Genomic DNA, 21477 nt, shown 5'->3' on the forward strand with positions numbered 1-21477 from the left:
GAGTAATGTTGTGGCGAAGGATTAGACAGTTGTGACCATTGGTGACCTTGGAAAGTAGGTCAAGGTCACTGGCCTTCAAACCTATGCAAAGTATTCCTCCAAAGCAAGTATCCACCAAATGTGAAGTTTCTGCAAGCAATGGGTGCCGAGTAATGTTGTGGCGAAGGATTTGACAGTTGTGACCATTGGTGACCTTGAAAAGTAGGTCAAGGTCCCCGGCCTTTGAACCCATGTGAAGTACTTCTCCAAAGCATGTACCCACCAAATATGAAGTTTCTGTGAGCAGTAGGTGCCGAGCTACATTGCGGCGAAGGATTTGAGAGTTGTGACCACTGGTGACCTTGAAAAGTAGGTCAAAGTCACCGGCTTTCGAACCCATGCAAAGTATTCCTCCAAGGCATGTACCCACCAAATATGAAGTTTTTGCAAGCAATAGGTGCCAAGCTACATTGCGGTGAACGAATTGCGGCCGGACAGACGTACAGACGGAAGGATGGACGGACAACGCAGATGCTATAATGCCCCGCTTCGCAGCGCATAAAAACATTTGTATACCCTAAAATCAAACATTTTAGTCTGTTGTGTGTTTGTAGCAGACTGGCTGCCTGTCACTTGCTGATGACATCATCATTAAGCCCAAAACGTGATTGGCCTGTCGATGAAGGAAGCATTGTGGGTAGTGTAGTTCAGGTTCACTTTGGATGTTACAGTGAGTGAGTGAGTCTGCTCAGCACAAAAAAGGACAGACTAATTTTAACATTATTTTATTTTATTTCTTTGTGGCTGCATTTTCATCGCCAAGGCTCGGTGGGGGAGAGGAGCTCTCATGGCGCAGCTGTGTGTACAGAGGGACTTTTCTTCAAATTTAGACACTGTTTTGGATTTTTTTTAAAAAGGATGCTTTATGTGGATTCTTTATTCAGATGAATCCCACTGAAACTAACAAGTAAGAATTTATATTTACTACGTGTATTTTACTTTGCAAATCAATGCATTAACGGACATACTCGTATTTCGGTTCTTTAAGCTGCAGGGTTGAAAGCATGCAAAAAAAAGCAGCAGCTTTTTAGTTCGTAAATGACGGTGTATCTAATACTGAGATAAACTGTGACTTCTAATATTGTGTTTTACTGCTTTTGAAAGATGACGACAGTGTTTGGGGTTTTATTTTTTATTCATTCATTTTTCTGTGCTTTCTTACGTGTTTCCGATCCTTGAATTTACCCAGCAGCGAAAAGTGAAGTGAAACTGGTTTATCAGAAGCTGATGTAATCTGATGTGGCCGCATCCGAATAAAAGTTATCGGTTATCAGTTATCAGTAATAAAGATACATTTTTTTTAGCAGTTTATGGGTTTAGCGTCATAAACGATAACCTTTCAGTTATGAGATTAATGGTTATCGAAGCTAACTTTTTAGTTAGCTGTGCCCACCACTGCTAATGACTGAGTGGATTTCTCACACATTTCCTTTTTACTTTTATAGGAAAATTCAGCACGAGGTCTCTGGCCAAAGGTAAGTCAATTTGTGGTGCTTGTTCAATTCTGTTTGACATCACCTACAAGTTATAACTAACCAGTGACTGCAGCAACACTTTTGCCTCTCCACACTGTTCAACATCCTTCAGCCACCTGACTTCCAAGTTTTACTGCAAGTTTTACCCATCTACTTACTGGTTTTATAAGATATATGGACTTTTATTTTTATTATTTATTTATTTTTCAAATTTGATATTAGCATTTACATTTACACAGAAGATTTACTCCCACTGATATATAATGCATACAAGTAAAGGTGCCAACTATCATCAGTTCATTTTAATAGTTATGATTTCAACATACTGTACCACTTTACATATCTCACAGTTATTGTGATGTGAACATTTATTAGATATATATTTGCATTTGTGGCTGTGTAGGGATGAAACTGCATGGGAGATGTGAGTTGTTTTTGGCTCGAGGTATTGGTTGGTTTCAGGTATTTGGGGGCATCAGTGAAGTTGGACTCCAGCGTTAGGGTTAATAAGGTTTGTAAAAGTTCCCAAAGAGCAAAGGTGACAAACGTCCAAGATTAAAAGTGGTCATAACTGAAGAGCAAACATACAGGTGCATTACAGTAGAGAGTGTCATCACCTGCTCCATCACAGTGTGTCACGGAAATTGGACTATGCAGGAGAGGAAGGTGCTCCAGTTTGCAATTAAAACCACACAGTATATCTCCAGAGCAACGTTCCCTTCTCTAAGCAGTACGGCCACCAGGAGAGCCCACAACATAACTACAATACACATCTTCAAATGAGAAAACATGAACTAAAAGACTGACAGTTTTTTTTCCCCCACAAGCCATTAGACCCCTGAATAATGTTAATTAACCTCAATCCAAACCTTCATCCTCGTACTGACTACCACTGAATGTCATTAGGCACTGTATCACATTTTTACTTTTTTATTCATGTTTTTATCAACTTTCTTACCTTATTTATTCTTAATATTGTCTTTGTATATTTGAAGGGAGGCAAGCAAAGCAAGAATTTCATTACATGTTCTTAACGTGTTTTTACTGTGTATATGACAATAAACATCTTGATCTATATCTTGATTCTGAATGACTGACTACAAGAAAAAGCAAAACCATCAAATTTTGTCTGTTCACATTTAATATTGTCTTTGCCCTCCAGTATTAGACCTGGCTGCCTGCCAGGTTAATGAGAATGGTATGCCACAAATATTTTTTCAGAATACTATTGAAAACTGGAGCACTGCACTCATAGAGCACAAACCTCTGCCAGCACTAGTTTACAAGTCCACCTTGGACCTCCAATTTATACCTTGAAAATTCTTTCAAGGTCAAAGTCCTGTTAGAAGTGGCTTTTTATAAGCTAAATTATAATACAAACTCGAACACTGCACTCATGAAGTGCAAACCTCCACCAAATACTAGTTTCCAATGCCACAAATTTATACCTTGAAAAACCTTTCAAGGTCAAAGTCCTGTTAGAAGTGACTTTTTATAAGCTAAATTTTATAACCCCAATTTCAATAAAGTTGGGACATTGTGTAAAATGTAAATAAAAACAGAATACAATGATTTGAAAATCCTCTTCAACCTATATTCAATTGAATACACCACTAAGACAAGATATTTAATGTTCAAACTGATAGACTTGTTGTTTTTGTGCAAATATTTGCTCATTTTGAAACGGATGCCTGCAACACATTTCAAAAAGTTGGGATGCGGCAACAAAAGACTGGGGAAGTTGATGAATGCTCAAAGAACACCTAATTTGAAAGAGGTGAGTGTCATGATTGGGTATAAAAGGAGCATCCCCAAAAGGCTCAGCCGTTCACAAGCAAAGATGGAGCAAGGATCACCACTTTGTGAACAACTGTGTGAAAAAATAGTCCAACAGTTTAATAACAATGTTTCTCAAGGTTCAGTTGCAAGGAATTTAGGGATTCCATCATCTACAGTCCATAATATAATCAGAAGATTCTGAGAATCTGGAGAATTTACTACACGTAAGCACCAAGGCCGAAAACCAACATTGAATGCCCGTGACCTTTGATCCCCCACGCGGCACTGCATTAAAAAACGGCATTGTGTAAAGGATTTTACCACGTGGGCTCAGGAATACTTCAGAAAACCATTGTCAATTAACACAGTTCGTGCTACATCTACAAGTGCAAGTTAAAACTATACCATGCAAAGCGAAAGCCATACATCAACAACATCCAGAAATGCCACCGCCTTCTCTGGGCCCAAGATCATTTGAAATGGGCAGATGCATAGTGGGAAAGTGTGTGGTCTGATGAGTCCACGTTTCAAATTGTTTTTGGAAATCATGGACAAAAGAGGGAACAAATGAGGACAAGAGAGGGAAAGACCATCCAGATGCTACCAGCACAAAGTTCCAAAGCCAGCATCTGTGATGGTATGGGGGTGTGTTCATGCCCATGGCATGGGCAACTTACACATCTGTGATGGCACCATTAATGCTGAAAGGTACATCCAGGTTTTGGAGCAACACATGTTGCCATCCAAGCAAAGTCTTTTTCAGGGACGTCCCTGCTTATTTCAGTGTGGCTTCGTAGTAAAAGAGTGTGGGCACAAGAATGGCCTGCCTGCAGTCCATTCGACAACGGAGACCCCGGACTGTTGAACAACTGAAGTTGTACATCAAGCAAGAATGGAAAAGAATTCCACCTGCAAAAATTCAACAATTCTTATCCTCAGTTCCCAAATGCTTATTGAGTGTTGTTTGAAGGAACGGTGATGTAACATGGTGGTTGAAGAGGATTTGCAAATCATTGTATTCTGTTTTTATTTACATTTTACACAACATCCCAACTTCATTGGAATTGGGGTTGTAATACAAACTAGAGCACTGTGCTCGTAGAGTGCAAACCTCCACTAATACTAGTTTTCAATTCCAAAAATTTTTACCTTGGAAAAGATTTTCAAGGTCAAAGTCCTGTTACAAGTGGCTTTTCATAAGCTAAAATATAATACAAAATATAGATCAAAAGGGCTTTTTAGCATTAAAAACAATCAAATATCCACTAAATCTGCAATTCATTGAGAGTGCCAGTTTGCACCTCATTGTCACAAATGAGAGTGATTGAGACACTTTTGATTGAGATGCAAAATGTACACAAAATGGGCTTTTCAATATTAAATGTAAATGTCCACAAAAGCCACCATACGGATCAGATCCGGATCAAAATATGTCAGGTGATAGTGAGAGTCATTCTGCACCTCACTTTCAAATATGAGAGTGATTGGGGCACGTTTGATTAAGATATAATGCAAAATATAAATTAAATGGGGTTTTCAATGCTAAATTTAAATGGCCACAAAATCTGTAATCTGGATCAGATCCAGATCAAACTTTGTCAGTCAATAAAGGATATCACCCTACATAATGCTCTCAGCTATGAAATAAATTTGATCTTTTTTGACAGAGGTATGAATGTTTGAAAATGTATTCAATTTTAAAGATGAGGACTTTTCCATGATTTTTCCTGATTTTGACCTTTGACCTATGACTGTTGAGGTTTGAGTTTTTGTTTGGGTTTTCTGTTTTATTTTGTTCTGTTAGTTAGTTTTGCATTTCATTGGTTTTGGTTTGTTTATTCTCTTGCTGGGTTTTTCTGCTTGGGTCTGTCTGTCTCTGTTTCTCTTGTCTCGCTGTTGGTTCTTAGTGATGGGTGTTTCTCTCTCTGGCCACACCCTGGTTCTGGTGCTTTCCATGCACCTGTTCCTGATTTGCTGATTACCACCTGGGGTTATATAAACTCACTGGGTGTGTTTGCACTTTGCAGTTTGTCGTGCCTTGTGCCTTCATTCCAGCTCTGTTCCTGTGTTCATATTCCTGCCTGCCTCATAGTGTGTACCTGACTTCCAGCCTGTTGCCTTGGCCATGCCGTTTGCCTGATGTTTTTTATACTGCTGCTTTTTCTCGACTGCTTAGGCCGGGTTCACACGGCAGGATAATCAGGCTGATATCGGACCCGATCTTCCCCTTCCGACAATCTTAAGGACGCCCCGACAATCGTGATGACACTACAGATAATCCTATCAGATATTCCTGCCATGTGTGGTGTGTTAAGAGCGCTCTGATCTGCTTGGAAGGGCGTCAGGAGCGCTCCAATCGCAAATCGGGGATATTCAACATGTTGCATTTTCTTGGCCCGATATCGCAGCGTGTGTTGTGTCCTCCGACCAAAACGAGCAAGCAGCCTGCTGAATGTGACGTTCAGCCAATCAGAAAGCGAGGTGATGGACGCACGGAGTGGAAAATAAAATCAAAACAGCTGTTCTGACTTACCAGAAAGTCCGGTGGTCGCGCTGTCTCCACTCCTTTAAAGAGCGCCTTTTCTTTTTCTTTTTGTATAGTTTTTTCCCTCTGTTTTAAATAGTCCACAAAGTACCTCCGTTTGTTTACTCTGAAGTCACGTGTAATCTCAAGAGATTTTGCGAGATTTCCTGTCTGAGCTGTGAATGTCTGTGCGTGAAATCTGTTCGTGTGTGGTGTTGTTGTCCTTACCGTGTGGCTGAACACCACACATACTGTATGACCAAACCTGTTACAGCTATGATTTTTATCTTCACATGTGTGGTCTCTCAGGTTTTGGAAACCTACAGATAATTTTAAAATCCTGTCATGTGAACCAGGCTTTACTTGTGTACCAACCTCTGCTATCCAATTCAGCAAAGTCTTTTAAAAACCAGAGCTATTTGTATGAAACGTGCATTTGTGTCAAGCAGTTCCTGCCTATCACGATATGAATCTTGAGTAAAAATTGCATAACGTTATATGACAAATTATGGGCTCCAGGCTGCTCACAAACAAACAGACAAACAGGTGAAAACATAATCTCCTCCAGCTTCATTGGCGGAGGTAATAACTGGCAAAATATTTAAAAAATAGCACCAAATATCCATGAATAAACAATAATTTTATCTGCAGTGCTGTGGTTAGCTCTGCAGCTGCCAAGGCTGTTCAAATCACACACAGCTCAGTTTTCCCACCCAGGTGGCACTCCACACATGAATAACAACACCTGTTAAAATACTGTTCTTATTAAAGTAAACTGCTTTGAAGTAATTTTCAGATGAAGACATAACAGTGATGGGGATATCATTAAATTGTTCTTTGTTTTCTGAACATTTACAAAATGTGAGGTTTTTTCAGTCCTCAGTCCTTCCTCACCAACTCCACAGGAATGTGCATAAAGAGGAAACTAGGAGACTTTGGAATGGTATTTTTTTTTCTTTTTTTTTACGATTAAGTAAAACTTTAAAATAATCTAATCATCAACATAATAAATTATCCAAAACCATCTGCTTATGAATGCTCAAAGTCAGAACGGTAATTCAATCCTGGGTTCAAATCCCAGCCTGACCGGAAAATCACTAAGGGCCCTTGGGCAAGGTCCTTAATCCCCTACTTGCTCCTGGTGTGTAGTGAGCACCTTGTATGGTAGCACCCTCACATCAGGGTGAATGTGAGGCATTATTGTAAAGTGCTTTGAGTGTCTAATGCAGATGGAAAAGCGCTATATAAATGCAGTCCATTTACCGTTTATTTACCATTTAATTCTTGAGGCCAATGAAGTTGGCATGGTGTGTAAAATTTAAATAAAAACAGAATACAATGATTTGCAAATCCTCTTCAACCTATATTCAATTGAATACACCACAAAGACAAGATGTTTAATGTTCAAACTGATAAACATTATTGTTTTTGTGCAAATATTTGCTCATTTTGAAAGGGATTCCTGCAGCACGTTTCAAAAAAGTTAGGACAGTGGTATGTTTACCGCTGTGTTACATCCCTTTCCTTCTAACAACACTCAATGAGTGTTTGGGAACTGCGGGCACTAATTGTGAGTATAATGATTGGGTATAAAAGGAAAATCCCCAAAGGCTCAGCCATTCACAAGTAAAGATGGGGTGAGGATCATCACTTTGTGAACAACTGCATAAAAAATTAGTCCAACAGTTTAAGAACAATGTTTCTCAATTTTCAATTGCAAGAAATTTACTGAGTCCATCATCTACAGTTCATAATATAGTCAGAAAATTCAGAGAATCTGTAAAACTTTTGACATGTAAGGCTGAAAACCAACATTGAATACCCATGACCTTCAATCCCTCAGGCAGCACTGCATTAAAAACCAACATCATTATGTAAAGGATCTTACCACGTGAGCTCAGGAACACTTCAGAAAACCATTGTCAGTTAACACAGTTCATCGCTACATCTACCATTGCAAGTTAAAACTCTGCCATGCAAAGTGAAAGCCATACATCAACAACATCCAGAAATGCATCCGCCTTCTTTGGGTCCCAGCTCATTTGAAATGGACAGACGCAAAGTGGAAAAGTGTGCTGTGGTCTGATGAGCCCACATTTCAAATTGTTTTTGGAAATCGTAGATGTTGTGTCCTCCGGTCAAAAGAGGAAAAAGACCTGGATTGTTACCAGCGCAAAGTTCAAAAGCCAGCATCTGTGATGGTATGGGGGTGTGTTAGTGCCCATGGCATGGGCAACTTAGTCATCTGTGATGGCACCATCAATGCTGAAAGGTACATCCAGGTTTTGGAGCAACACATGGTGCCATCAGAGCAACGTCTTTTTCAGGGACATTCCTGCTTATTTCAGCAAGTCAGTGCCAAGCCACATTCTGCACGTGTTACAACAGCGTGGCTTCGTAGTAAAAGAGTGCGGGTACTAGATTGTCCTGCTTGCAGTCCAGACCTGTCACCCATTGAAAATGTGTGGCGTATTATGAAGCACAAAATACAACAGAGAGTATTATAGACAAAGGATTTCCACAGTTTTTGTGTTTTGCTAAATGAGCAAGAATGTTTTCAGAATTGTATTAGAATTTGTTTTAATAAAGTGCTGGAAGCATGTGATTGATAGATATTAATATTTTTTTTCCATGAACAGTCACTTCAGGTTAACTGAAAAAGCACAAGGAGTGAACGTACATTATCATTTCAAAATGTATTTGTAATATTAAACTAATTGCATTTCTTAATATAATGATATTTGCATTTTACTGGTGATAAAGGATGTCGGTTATTTTAAAAATTTTAAATTTCTTCATTTATTTTGTGTCCTACATTCCATCATTAGGATATGGCATCACTGAAAATTGGCACCTCTGTACGAGCAACCAGTTTTGCAGAGTATGGAAGGGTTTGTCATTTTGTGAGCTTGATCACACCTCTCTTCTCCTAGTGAGCTGCTTCCATTCGGGGTTGCCACAGCAGATCATTCGTTGTCATTGTCCTTGGCTGGTTCAGATGTTTTACACTAGCTCCATGTTGCAGTTTATTATTTGTTTAATACTCTAGGTTGCATACCATTCTTGTGATGCCAGAGAGGGAATGACACCCCCCCCCCCTTGATGTTTCTGTGTAGGCTCTCAGTTGTCCAGGTGGTTTCCATAGTAGAGAAGCTTGAATCTTCCCAGTCCAGTCGAAGATTCAAGCTTCTCTACCCCCCTTGATGTTGATCTGGTCATGTGAAAGTGCAGTAATGCAAAAACTAAAATGTCATGACATTACGTGGCTCTCATAGTCTTTCAAACTAAACACAACCCCAACATCCCCTAAACACAACCTGCCCCCCCCACACACAAACATATTCTAAATTCCCTATCCTTCAACCCCATCAGTTGTTTTGATTTCTTGAGAGAGTGCCATATAATCGAACATGAAAATTTAAGTCCACTGTTTTGCACTTGAGCAATAATAGAGTGTCCTCTTAATCAAAGTACCTCCTTAAATATAAATGAGGAAAAAGAAACCAATGATATTTTTAGGACTTTGATGAGGGTCATTAGCAGTTAGTGGTTGTCAGCATTAGCTGACAATATAAATGACCTCACCATACAATTTATCATTCCCAGTAAGTGTTAATGTGGTCCTGATTAGCCTGAGTCAAGACAGACAAACTTCATGTAATTTGTCATGACTGGTTCAGTTCATCCATATTTAAAATTCAGTTCTCTCTTTGTAGCTAATGGCCTGCAGATAGATGAGTGCAATAGTTCCAGTTCCCGGAGGCACAAGTACACTTGTTGGAGGGTGAAGCTTCAAGTGGGGTCCTAGAAGTTTTCTTCAAAGCAAGTGCATTTCTTTAGTTTTCAAGGCAGTTATCCAAGTGATTTCTAGCAGTATAAAATGTCATTCTTTTACTGATTCCAACAACAGGGGCCCTGGTTCAATGCCACCCATGCTGCATTCTCAAGTCAATTCAGTTGATTTTATTTGTATAGTGCCATATCACAACAATGCTGTCTCAAAGCGCTTCACACAAGTAAGGTCTAACCTTATCAACCCCCCTGTGGTTGGTAAGGTTAGACCTTACCAAGTGGTAAGGAAAACCTCCCTCTGCTGATAATGAGGAAGAAACCTCAAGCAGACCAGACTCACAGGGGTGACCCACTTCTTCGGCCATTCTAACAGTTACAAGGTTTTTACAATTTTTACAAGAATTTCTGAACAAACAGAAGAAACAGAAAACAGAAAAAGTAGAAGAGCAACAAAATTAGAGTCCTTAATCAAAATTAAAAAGCAGTCTATCTTGGATCCTTAATCTCTGTGCCGCCAAGTGGAGAACACGTAGGTCCTGAACAGGTAGGGCCTTCCAGTTATTGGTGCAACTGGCAGGGCATCCTGAGGTCAGTCTGGCACCCTGGGGTGCAGGGCCAGCATCTATTTAAGGTCTCCACAATGTCACTTTAGTAAGTACTGTGTGCATTCTAAATGCAGACTGCAGTGGCTCAAAGTGGTTGTTCTCAGTAAGGCAGTCTATGAGCTCCAGTCACTGCCTCCAGGTCACAAGCAGGCAGGGCATCCTGAGGTCAGTCCAGCACTCTGGGCTGCAGGGCCAGCATCCATTGAAGGTCTCATCAGTGCCTTGGACAGAGAAAAAGAGCAGAATCAGTCGTCCAGAAATAACTGCACCTAAGGCAGTTCACCAACAGTAAGTCAACAGGGAAGTAGAGAGATTACTATGGTGGTCACCAGCAGCTAGCCCTGTTCTTCACTAAGAGACTCAGAATTTAGATGTACTGAGGTCGAGGCCTGTCCCATTGCTAAAAATATGAATTAAAAGGAGATGAAGCATAGTTACATACTACGCCGGTATGCTAACCATACAAGAGTGAGAATAGTTGCGTCTTTAGTTTGGACGTGAATGTCTCTAAGGAATCTGACTGTTTTATCTCTGCAGGGAGATCATTCCACAACACTGGCGCATAACAAGAGAAGGCTGTGTGGCCTGCCAACTTTTTTTAAATCTAAGGGACACAAAGTAATCCTGTGTCCTGAGAATGCAGCCAGTACTTGGGGTGTAACTATGTCAGCCAGGTGGGGAGGCACAATCTGTGAATAATTTTATAAGTTAGTAACACAACCTTAAAATCATACATCACAGAGACATGAAGACAATCAAGAGAGGCCAAAATCGGTGTAATGTGGTCACAATTCTGTTTCTTGTCTAAATGCTGGCAGCAGCAATTTGAACCAATTGGAAACTCCTAATGCTGGACTGCGGCAAGCCGGAGAATAGGACATTGCTATAATCCAATCTAGAAGAGACAAATACATGGATCAGAGTCTCTGCATCAGCCATCGACAGGATGGGACAAATCTTTGCTATGTTAATGTGTAGGTCAAAGGACAAAAATCACCCCAAGGTTTCTCATTTTGTCAGTGTGGTGTATGATGCACGAGTCTAAGTTAAGCATGAGCTGGTCAAACTGATGCTAATGTCTCGCTGGACCAAGGGCCATCATTTCAGTCTTCTCTGAATTTAAAAGTAAGAAATTGCCAGACATCCATCTTATCACTGAAGCAAGGCAATCCTCTAAAATCATGATGTGCATGAGATTACCAGCAGTTATCAGCATATGCAACTGAGTGTCATCAGCATAGCAGTGAAAGATAATCCCATAACGTCGCAGGATATGCCCAAAGGGTGCTATATAAAGGAAGAAAAGCAGGGGGCCTAAGTTGGACCCGTGTTGAACCCAGGTTTATGGTGACATTATTGTACAGGACACAATGAGAGCAACTGGTTAGGTCAGATGTCAACCAGGCAATGACATTCCCAGTAATCCCAAAGTAATTCTCCAGCCTATCGAGTAGTGTACGATGATCCACATGGATGCATGGAACGCAGTGCTAAAATCTAACAGTATCAGAATCGTGGTGGTGTCCAAATCCACTGCAAGCAGGACATCATTTACTACTTCACAACAGTTGTCTCTATGGAATGGTGTGTTCTAAATGAAAACTGCAGTGGCTCAAAGAGGTTATTCTCAGTGAGGTGCTCCACAAGCTGCTGTGAAACCACTTTTTCAAGAATTTTAGGACAAAATGATAGGTTTGATATCGGCCTATAATTTTTCAGAAGGCTGTGATCAAAGTCAGATTTCTTAAGTATTGGTTTAATCACTGCGGATTTAAAACATTTAGGGCAGATGCCGAGGTTAGTGACAGGTTAATAATTTCCAGTACAGTAGGCCTAAGTGTAGGTCACAGGTCCTGAACCTGTTTTGTTGGTATAGGATTAAAAAGACGTGCATTTAGCAAAAGTTACAAATTTCATTAGCGCACCCAGTAAAAGAATATCAAATTCAGTAAATGTAGGTGAAGTATCAGTGATGGCACTCACATCAGTAACAGGGTGCAGTGGCAGGACTAGGGCATGCTGGGATATATTAGTCATAATCTCATATATCTTCTTTACAAAGTAATCTAAGAAATCTTGAGCAGTAAATGATAAATGATTTACCAGTGGTTGTCCTTGAATAAGTGTTGCCACTGTGCTGAACAAGAAACATTTATTTTTGTTAATCAAGTTCGAATATTAGGCCCATTTTGTAGCCATTAGTGCATGTGTATAGTCCAGAATAGCATCATGCCATGCAAGGTGGAATACTTCTAGTTTGGAATTATGCCTTTTTCACTCAAGACCTCTAGACCTATGCTTGACGCCACATAAATAATCACTGAACCAAGGCGAGCATGTTTATAGCAGCGGGGTTTTATTGTAGGTGGAGCGATCATGTCCAATGTGGTCATGAGTGCATCGCCATGATGATGAATAAGTGTCTCATTCCAGTGGACAAGGCAAAAAGAGTGCAAACTTAATAAGTGAGTAATCTGAAACCACTGACGCAAGAGACACAATGTCAATATTTGAGATAGTAACACCACAAGTGAGGACCAAATACTGGGTTTTTCCACAAATGTGAGTCAAACCCTGAATGTATTTCTGGAATCCTAATACATCTATAATGTCCATGAATGATTTGCAGAGGGGTCAGTAGGCTTGTTTACATGAATTGTAAGTCACCAACAATCAGAATATTATCTGCACCGGTTGCCAAATTAGCGATTAAACTTGTCAGATTCATGATTAATTCATGATTGATAAAGGTTTCACTCCCAACCTTATGGGAGAACAGGCTACTGGTTTCGTCATCCGTCAGATGGAGGCACATTTGAATATGTTGACTGCCATCCCAATCATTTCACACACACCTGCAAACCATCCCAGTGAGTGATAAGGTCACATTCTGGGAAAACAAACAAGAACAACAAAACTATTGGAACTATATCATCAACTGTACAAAAGCAATGATATAATCCTGAAGGGTTTAGAGACTTTGTCTCTTGGGGGTACTTTTAAATTTGGCTCATGAAACTCAAATAGAATTATTGCCAAGACACAACACTGACAGAGTAGAAACGTCAGTTTTTGTTGAGACTAAAGTCAAAAATGAGCATATTTAAATATTAATATGATTGTGATGTTTGAGACTAAACTCAAATATGAACATATTAAACTATTGATATTTGTCAAGTACTTGTCAAGTGGACTCGATGCACTGAGGTTGAGATGGAAAAAGACATGTGACACTGGTAGCAGAATCTGACAGGAACGGTGGAGCCAGGGCCAGGTGGACACAACGGGGCTGATGGATGACTGTGAACTGCAGGAAGATGAGGACAAGGGTATGAACAAACACACGACCATCACAATGGAACAATACTGGGGCCAGGTTACTGCAGCATGGAACTGAAGTTTGTAGTTAGTGTGGAGTGGCAAGACCCTCATATTTATGCTGACTGGGTGATTAGTAGCAGGTGTTCCAACCAGGGGTGCCTCCAGAGATTTTGGGCCCCATGAAAAGGAGTCTCACTGGGCCCCCCATAATGGCTGGTGGAAAATTTATTTTAATGATATTTTTTGACTGTCACTCCCATATTTGTGAAAAGAAATACATGACAGTTACTTGGTAGGGGAAGCACTGAAAATACAATTAAATTCATTTATATTAATTTATTTACTCTACTGGTGGTTGGCTCTCACTGCGGTATTGTATCACTTCCTGTTCCGGAGCACAGCGGTGTTTTGCTGTATCTGTTAGCTGTTTAATCTGCGCAGTTAGATTGATCTAGTTATCTAGATTACGATTTGTTTCCCAGTGTAATCTTTACGTGCCTTAACTAAAGCACTCCTTCTGCTGAATCACCTCTAAATTATTTACACATTATTCACTTTGCGTGTTTTTAGGAATCTGCTAGCTTAGCGTAGCTACTAGCTCTTAGCCGATTTAGCATGGCGGCTTCTCCTGTCTCTCATGCACTTTTCTGCTCTGGGTGTGAAATGTTTAGTTATTCCTCGGCCTCCTTTAGCAGTAACGGTACTTGTAATAAGTGTAGCTTATTCGTAGCTTTGGAGGCCAGGCTGGGCGAATTGGAGACTCGGCTCCGCACCGTGGAAAATTCTACAGCTAGCCAGGCCCCTGTAGTCGGTGCGGACCAAGGTAGCTTAGCCGCCGTTAGTTACCCCCTGGCAGATCCCGAGCAGCCGGGAAAGCAGGCCGACTGGGTGACTGTGAGGAGGAAGCGTAGCCCTAAACAGAAGCCCCGTGTACACTGCCAACCGGTTCACATTTCTAACCGTTTTTCCCCACTCGACGACACACCCGCCGAGGATCAAACTCTGGTTATTGGCGACTCTGTTTTGAGAAATGTGAAGTTAGTGACACCAGCAACCATAGTCAATTGTCTTCCGGGGGCCAGAGCAGGCGACATTGAAGGAAATTTTAAACTGCTGGCTAAGGCTAAGCGTAAATTTGGTAAGATTGTAATTCACGTCGGCAGTAATGACACCCGGTTACGCCAATCGGAGGTCACTAAAATTAACATTAAATCGGTGTGTAACTTTGCAAAAACAATGTCGGACTCTGTAGTTTTCTCTGGGCCCCTCCCCAATCAGACCGGGAGTGACATGTTTAGCCGCATGTTCTCCTTGAATTGCTGGCTGTCTGAGTGGTGTCCAAAAAATGAGGTGGGCTTCATAGATAATTGGCAAAGCTTCTGGGGAAAACCTGGTCTTGTTAGGAGAGACGGCATCCATCCCACTTTGGATGGAGCAGCTCTCATTTCTAGAAATCTGGCCAATTTTCTTAAATCCTCCAAACCGTGCCTATCCAGGGTTGGGACCAGGAAGCAGAGTAGTAGTCTTACACACCTCTCTGCAGCTTCTCTCCCCCTGCCATCCCCTCATTACCCCATCCCCGTAGAGACGGTGCCTGCTCCCAGACTACCAATAACCAGCAAAAATCTATTTAAGCATAAAAATTCAAAAAGAAAAAATAATATAGCACCTTCAACTGCACCACAGACTAAAACAGTTAAATGTGGTCTATTAAACATTAGGTCTCTCTCTTCTAAGTCCCTGTTGGTAAATGATATAATAATTGATCAACATATTGATTTATTCTGCCTTACAGAAACCTGGTTACAGCAGGATGAATATGTTAGTTTAAATGAGTCAACACACCCGAGTCACACTAACTGTCAGAATGCTCGTAGCATGGGCCGGGGCGGAGGATTATCAGCAATCTTCCATTCCAGCTTATTAATTAATCAAAAACCCAGACAGAGCTTTAATTCATTTGAAAGCTTGACTCTTAGTCTTGTCCATCCAAATTGAAAGTCCCAAAAACCAGTTTTATTTGTTATTATCTATCGTCCACCTGGTCGTTACTGTGAGTTTCTCTGTGAATTTTCAGACCTTTTGTCTGACTTAGTGCTTAGCTCAAATAAGATAATTATAGTGGGCGATTTTAACATCCACACAGATGCTGAGAATGACAGCCTCAATACTGCATTTAATCTATTATTAGACTCTATTGGCTTTGCTCAAAAAGTAAATGAGTCCACCCACCACTTTAATCATATCTTAGATCTTGTTCTGACTTATGGTATGGAAATAGAAGACTTAACAGTATTCCCTGAAAACTCCCTTCTGTCTGATCATTTCTTAATAACATTTACATTTACTCTGATGGACTACCCAGCAGTGGGGAATAAGTTTCATTACACTAGAAGTCTTTCAGAAAGCGCTGTAACTAGGTTTAAGGATATGATTCCTTCTTTATGTTCTCTAATGCCATATACCAACACAGTGCAGAGTAGCTACCTAAACTCTGTAAGTGAGATAGAGTATCTCGTCAATAGTTTTACATCCTCACTGAAGACAACTTTGGATGCTGTAGCTCCTCTGAAAAAGAGAGCTTTAAATCAGAAGTGCCTGACTCCGTGGTATAACTCACAAATTCGTAGCTTAAAGCAGATAACCCGTAAGTTGGAGAGGAAATGGCGTCTCACTAATTTAGAAGATCTTCACTTAGCCTGGAAAAAGAGTCTGTTGCTCTATAAAAAAGCCCTCCATAAAGCTAGGACATCGTTCTACTCATCACTAATTGAAGAAAATAAGAACAACCCCAGGTTTCTTTTCAGCACTGTAGCCAGGCTGACAAAGAGTCAGAGCTCTATTGAGCTGGGTATTCCATTAACTTTAACTAGTAATGACTTCATGACTTTCTTTGCTAACAAAATTTTAACTATTAGAGAAAAAAATTACTCATAACCATCCCAAAGACGTATTGTTATCTTTGGCTGCTTTCAGTGATGCCGGTATTTGGTTAGACTCTTTCTCTCCGATTGTTCTGTCTGAGTTATTTTCATTAGTTACTTCATCCAAACCATCAACATGTTTATTAGACCCCATTCCTACCAGGCTGCTCAAGAAAGCCCTACCATTATTTAATGCTTCGATCTTAAATATGATCAATCTATCTTTGTTAGTTGGCTATGTACCACAGGCTTTTAAGGTGGCAGTAATTAAACCATTACTTAAAAAGCCATCACTTGACCCAGCTATCTTAGCTAATTATAGGCCAATCTCCAACCTTCCTTTTTTCTCAAAAATTCTTGAAAGGGTAGTTGTAAAACAGCTAACTGATCATCTGCAGAGGAATGGTCTATTTGAGGTTTTAGAATTCATCATAGTACAGAAACAACATTAGTGAAGGTTACAAATGATCTTCTTATGGCCTCGGACAGTGGACTCATCTCTGTGCTTGTTCTGTTAGACCTCAGTGCTGCTTTTGATACTGTTGACCATAAAATTTTATTACAGAGATTAGAGCATGCCATAGGTATTAAAGGCACTGCGCTGCGGTGGTTTGAATCATATTTGTCTAATAGATTACAATTTGTTCATGTAAATGGGGAATCTTCTTCACAGACTAAAGTTAATTATGGAGTTCCACAAGGTTCTGTGCTAGGACCAATTTTATTCACTTTATACATGCTTCCCTTAGGCAGTATTATTAGACGGTATTGCTTAAATTTTCATTGTTACGCAGATGATACCCAGCTTTATCTATCCATGAAGCCAGAGGACACACACCAATTAGCTAAACTGCAGGATTGTCTTACAGACATAAAGACATGGATGACCTCTAATTTCCTGCTTTTAAACTCAGATAAAACTGAAGTTATTGTACTTGGCCCCACAAATCTTAGAAACATGGTGTCTAACCAGATCCTTACTCTGGATGGCATTACCCTGAGCTCTAGTAATACTGTGCGAAATCTTGGAGTCATTTTTGATCAGGATATGTCATTCAAAGTGCATATTAAACAAATATGTAGGACTGCTTTTTTGCATTTACGCAATATCTCTAAAATCAGAAAGGTCTTGTCTCAGAGTGATGCTGAAAAACTAATTCATGCATTTATTTCCTCTAGGCTGGACTATTATAATTCATTATTATCAGGTTGTCCTAAAAGTTCCCTAAAAAGCCTTCAGTTAATTCAAAATGCTGCAGCTAGAGTACTGACGGGGACTAGAAGGAGAGAGCATATCTCACCCATATTGGCCTCTCTTCATTGGCTTCCTGTTAATTCTAGAATAGAATTTAAAATTCTTCTTCTTACTTATAAGGTTTTGAATAATCAGGTCCCATCTTATCTTAGGGACCTCGTAGTACCATATCACCCCAATAGAGTGCTTCGCTCTCAGACTGCAGGCTTACTTGTAGTTCCTAGGGTTTGTAAGAGTAGAATGGGAGGCAGAGCCTTCAGCTTTCAGGCTCCTCTCCTGTGGAACCAGCTCCCAATTCAGATCAGGGAGACAGACACCCTCTCTACTTTTAAGATTAGGCTTAAAACTTTCCTTTTTGCTAAAGCTTATAGTTAGGGCTGGATCAGGTGACCCTGAACCATCCCTTAGTTATGCTGCTATAGACGTAGAGTGCTGGGGGGTTCCCATGATGCATTGTTTCTTTCTCTTTTTGCTCTGTATGCACCACTCTGCATTTAATCATTAGTGATCGATCTCTGCTCCCCTCCACAGGATGTCTTTTTCCTGGTTCTCTCCCTCAGCCCCAACCAGTCCCAGCAGAGGACTGCCCCTCCCTGAGCCTGGTTCTGCTGGAGGTTTCTTCCTGTTAAAAGGGAGTTTTTCCTTCCCACTGTAGCCAAGTGCTTGCTCACAGGGGGTCGTTTTGACCGTTGGGGTTTTACATAATTATTGTATTGCCTGCCTTACAATATAAAGCGCCTTGGGGCAACTGTTTGTTGTGATTTGGCGCTATATAAAAAAATTGATTGATTAATTGATTGATTTGCTGCAAGACTGATACTGCATTGGCAAGCACACCTGCAGATGGATCAGAGACTTTCTCACGACTGTCTGCAGTCAGTCATGATGGGGTCCCACCACTCCTCAGTGCTAACAGTGAGCACTGGGGCCCCTCAGGGCTGAGTGCTCAGCCCCATGCTGTACACTTTGTACACCCATGACTGTGCACCAACCCACAGCAGCAACATCGTTGTCAAATTTGCAGATGACACTACTGTGGTTGGGCTGATTCACAACAACGATAAGACAGCCTACAGAGAGGAGGTCCTGAACCTCACTACTTGGTGCTCCCTAAATAACCTGGCACTTAACTCCTCAAAGACAAAGGAGTTGGTGCTAGATTTTAGGCGGAAGAGGGAGGAGAACCCCCCCCCCGCCCCCCTTTCTCATTCTGGGAGACACCGTAGAAAGGGTCAGTGACTTCAAGTTCCTGGGAACATACATTTCTCAGGACCTTACATGGGGTACCAACACCAGTGCCCTTGTGAAAAAGGCACAGCAGCGTCTGTACTCTTTAAGGTCACTGAGGAAGGTCAACCTGTCCCAGGAACTGCTGCTGTGGTGTTCTGTAGAGAGCGTCCTCACCAACATCATCTTGGTGTGGTACAGGAGCTGCTCTCAGGCTGACAAGAAGGCTCTGGAGAGAGGCAGGAAGTCAGCACAGAACATCATAGGAGCGCAGCTGTCCTCTCTGTCAGACATCTGTAACACCAGATGTCTGTGCAGGGCCAGAAGCATCAGCTTCGATGGTTCACACCCGGGGCACAGCCTGTTCTCACTGCTGCCCTCAAGAAAGAGGTACTGGTCCATCACGTCCCGCACATCCAGACTCAACAACATGTTCTACCCAAGTGCAATACGGGTATTGAATGCACATTAGCCTACAGTCTGCACTATTCATTGCATTTACTTTTCGTAAAGGTGAATGCAATGAATAGCACAGACTTCTATTTACAGTAGTGTTCAGAATAACAGTAGTGCTATGTGACTAAAAAGATTAATCCAGGTTTTGAGTATAGTTCTTATTGTTACATGGGAACAAGGTACCAGTAGATTCAGTAGATTCTCACAAATCCAACAAGACCAAGCATTCATGATATGCACACTCTTAAGGCTATGAAATTGGGCTATTAGTAAAAAAAAAAAAGTAGAAAAGGGGGTGTTCACAATAATAGTAGCATCTGCTGTTGACGCTACAAACTCAAAACTATTATGTTCAAACTGCTTTTTTAGCAATCCTGTGAATCATCCATCCATCCATCCATTTTCTTCCACTTTATCCGGAGTTGAGTCGCGGGGCCAGCAGCTCAAGCAAAGCCGCCCAGACCTCCCGATCCACACAGACCTCCCCCAGCTCCTCCGGGGGAACCCCAAGGCATTCCCAAGCCAGCCGAGAGATGTAATCCTTTCAGCGTGTCCTGGGTCTTCCCCGGGGCCTCCTCCCAATGGGACGTGCCCGGAACACCTCTCCAGCGAGGCGTCCAGGGGGCATCCGGAAAAGATGCCTGAGCCACCTCAACTGACTCCTTTCGATGTGGAGGAGCAGCGGCTCGACTCCGAGCTCCTCCCGAGTGACCGAGCTCCTCACCCTATCTCTAAGGGAGCGCCCAGCCACCCTGCAGAGGAAACTCATCTCGGCCGCTTGTACCCACGATCTCGTTCTTTCGGTCATGAGCCAAATCTCATGACCATAGTTGAGGATCGGAACGTAGATCGATCGGTAAATCAAGAGCTTTGCCCCCTACTCAGCTCTCTCTTCACCACGACGGTCCGATACAGTGACCGCATCACTGCAGATGCTGCACCGATCCGTCTATCGATCTCACGCTCCATCTGTCCCTCACTCGTGAACAAGACCCCGAGATACTTAAACTTCTCCACTTGAGGCAAGGACACTCCACCGACCTGAAGAGGGCAAAGCACCTTTTTGCGGTCGAGAACCATGGCCTCGGATTTGGAGGTGCTGTTTTCATCCCGGACGCCTCACACTCGGCTGCAAACCACCCCAGTGCACGCTGAAGGTCCTGATTTGACGAAGCCAACAGAACCACATCGTCCGCAAACAGCAGAGACAAGATTCTGTGGTTCCCAAACCAGACCCCCTCTACACCCTGGCTGCGCCTAGAAATTCTGTCCATAAAAATAATGAACAGAACCAGTGACAAAGGGCAGCCCTGGCGGAGGCCAACATGCACTGGAAACAGGTTTGACTTACTACCGGCAATGCGAACCAAGCTCCTGCTGCGGTCGTACAGGGACCGGATAGCCCTTAGCAAAGGACCCCGGACCCCGTACTCCCGGAGCACTCCCCACAGGGTGCCCCGAGGGACATGGTCGAACGCCTTCTCCAGATCTACAAAAACATGTGGACTGGTTGGGCGAACTCCCATGAACCCTCGAACACCCGATGGAGCGTGTAGAGCTGGTCCAGTGTGCTGCGACCAGGACAAAAACCACACTGCTCCACCTGAATCTGAGGTTCGACCATGGGTCGAATTCTCCTCTCCAGTACTCTGGAATAGACCTTACCGTGGAGGCTGAGGAGTGTGATCCCCCTATAGTTGGAACATACCCTCCGGTCCCCCTTCTTAAACAGAGGGACCACCACCCTGGTCTGCCAATACAGAGGCACTGTCCCCGATCACCAGGCAAGGTTGCAGAGGCGTGTCAGCCAAGACAGTCCCACAACATCCAGAGACTTAAGGTACTCAGGACGGATTTCATCCACCCCAGGAGCCTTGCCACCGAGGAGCTTTCTAACCACGTCGGTGACTTCTGCCTGGGTAATGGATGAGTCCGCCTCTGGGTCCCCAGTCTCTGCTTCCTCTTCGGAAGATGTGACGATGGGATTGAGGAGATCCTCAAAGTACTCCTTCCACCGCCCAACAACATCCCCAGTCAGGGTCAACAGCTCCCCACCCGCACCGTAAACAGTGCCGGTGGA

The sequence above is a fragment of the Thalassophryne amazonica genome, chromosome 1 (assembly GCF_902500255.1).
Source record: "Thalassophryne amazonica chromosome 1, fThaAma1.1, whole genome shotgun sequence".
Classification (NCBI taxonomy): Eukaryota; Metazoa; Chordata; class Actinopteri; order Batrachoidiformes; family Batrachoididae; genus Thalassophryne; species Thalassophryne amazonica.